This window comes from Suncus etruscus, chromosome 2, assembly GCF_024139225.1.
Source record: "Suncus etruscus isolate mSunEtr1 chromosome 2, mSunEtr1.pri.cur, whole genome shotgun sequence".
NCBI lineage: Eukaryota > Metazoa > Chordata > Mammalia > Eulipotyphla > Soricidae > Suncus > Suncus etruscus.
In genome coordinates, this window is record NC_064849.1 from 142,730,057 (window position 1) to 142,731,911 (window position 1,855).

General features: G+C 34.8%; 1 non-coding gene across 1 annotated transcript; it reads left to right on the top strand.

Moving 5' to 3' along the window:
• Positions 1-615: 615 nt before the first annotated feature.
• On the top strand, positions 616-722 carry LOC126003189 (U6 spliceosomal RNA). Its single transcript, XR_007493724.1, has one exon. It is a non-coding gene; the product is annotated as a U6 spliceosomal RNA (small nuclear RNA).
• Positions 723-1,855: the final 1,133 nt, after the last annotated feature.

Here is a 1,855-nt window from a genome sequence, read left to right on the forward strand (position 1 = left end):
ACTACTCAATAACCATCTGCTAAGAGGTTAATATCTAAGATATATACAACACTGTTATAGTTTAACAAGAAAAAAAAACTAGCCTCATCCAAAAATGGTAAGAAGAAATGAACAGATATTTCCTCAAAGAAGAGTTACACATGGCCAAAGGCACATGAAAAAAAATGCTGCAATCACTCATGATCAGGAAGATGCAAATCCAAACAACTAATAGTATCATCTCACACCAAAGAGATAGGCACACATCACAAAGTACAAGAACAACCAATGCTTGAATGGATGTAGGGAGAAAGAATGCTCATTCACCATTGGTGGGAATGTTGACAGGAAGAAGCTTTTTGAAAACAATGTGAAAAATTCTCAAAAAGATAAAAATTGATCTTCTACATAACCTAGCAATATAGCTCCTAGAAATATACCTTCTTTGCCCAAAAATCAATGCAAAAATGCACTTTGTATCTCATGTTTATTGCAGCACTATTCTAAATAGCTAGATCCTGGAAACAACCCAATTGCTCGAGAACAGAGGAGTGGATGAAGAAACTATGGTATATCTACAAAATGAAATATTATGCAACTGGTAGAAAAAAAATAATTCATAAAATCTGCTTATATGTGCTCACTTCAGCAGCATATATACTAATATTGAAATGATACAGAGAAGATTAGCATGGCCCCTGTGCAAGGATGACACGCAAATTCATGAAGTGTTCCATATTTAAAAAATTTTGCTTCTACATGGATTGATATGAAGAGTATTATGTTGAGTGAGATAAATCTGAAGGAGAGAGATAGACATAGAATGATTGTTCTAAGTTTTGGAATATAAAAAAGTTAGTATGGTAATTTTATTCCAGAGACAATAGATTCAATGGCCTGAGGGATTGGTCCATTGTAAAAATTTGCCACAAATAGAGGGGAGTGCAATTAGGGCAGAGAATAAATCACTATGAAGACAGTAGTTGGGAATGATCACTCTAGACAAGAACTGGGTGCTGAAAGGCGATAGTCATATTTATGATATCCCTTCAGTAACAATACTGCAGACCACAGTTGTCTAAAAGGAAAGAAAGGAGGAGAGAGAGAATGTGTAAGAGAGAAGGTGAAAAGGAGGGAAAATGTTTGCCACAGAGACAGGCAGGGGAACGGACAACAAGGAGGATGGAAGCATTTGTGGTGGGAAATATGCACTAGTGAAGGGTTTTTTACACTATATGACTGGAACTCAATCATGAACAACTTTGTAACTGTGAAAAAAAATACCAGCTGCATTACTAACAATCTTGTAAACCATGGCTTTAAATAAAGTAATTAAAAATAACCCTCAATAGTAAGGGACAAGAACTGATTAAATGGACTGAAGCAGATGCTTTGCATGTGGGAGTATTGATGTTGAATCCTAGCACATTTATGTGGTGTAGCCTTTGAGCATCATTCTGGGAATAGCTCCAATAGGCACTTGTTGTGTATGCATCTACCCAAAACAGCTCAATAATTGTGTACAAGAATATAACAAAAACACCAACACAAATTTAAATAGATACTAGAACAAAGAAGTTTGATGAATGGCAAACATGAAAAGTTATTCATCATCACTTAGTCATTAGGGGGATGCAGATGAAAACAATGAAGAGGTACCAATTCACAACTCTCACAATATTCAATTTTTTAAAGCATTTAAGTGTTTGAAAGTTTAGATTAATTTGAACCCTCCAACGTTGTTAGTAAGAATGCAAGAGTGAAAAACAGCTTGGCAGCTTTTTTTAATGCTAAAAATTCCAATTGCCCTACACCACATAAATCCTATTTGAAGGTATATTACCCAAGAGAAATAAAACTTATACTTACACAAATA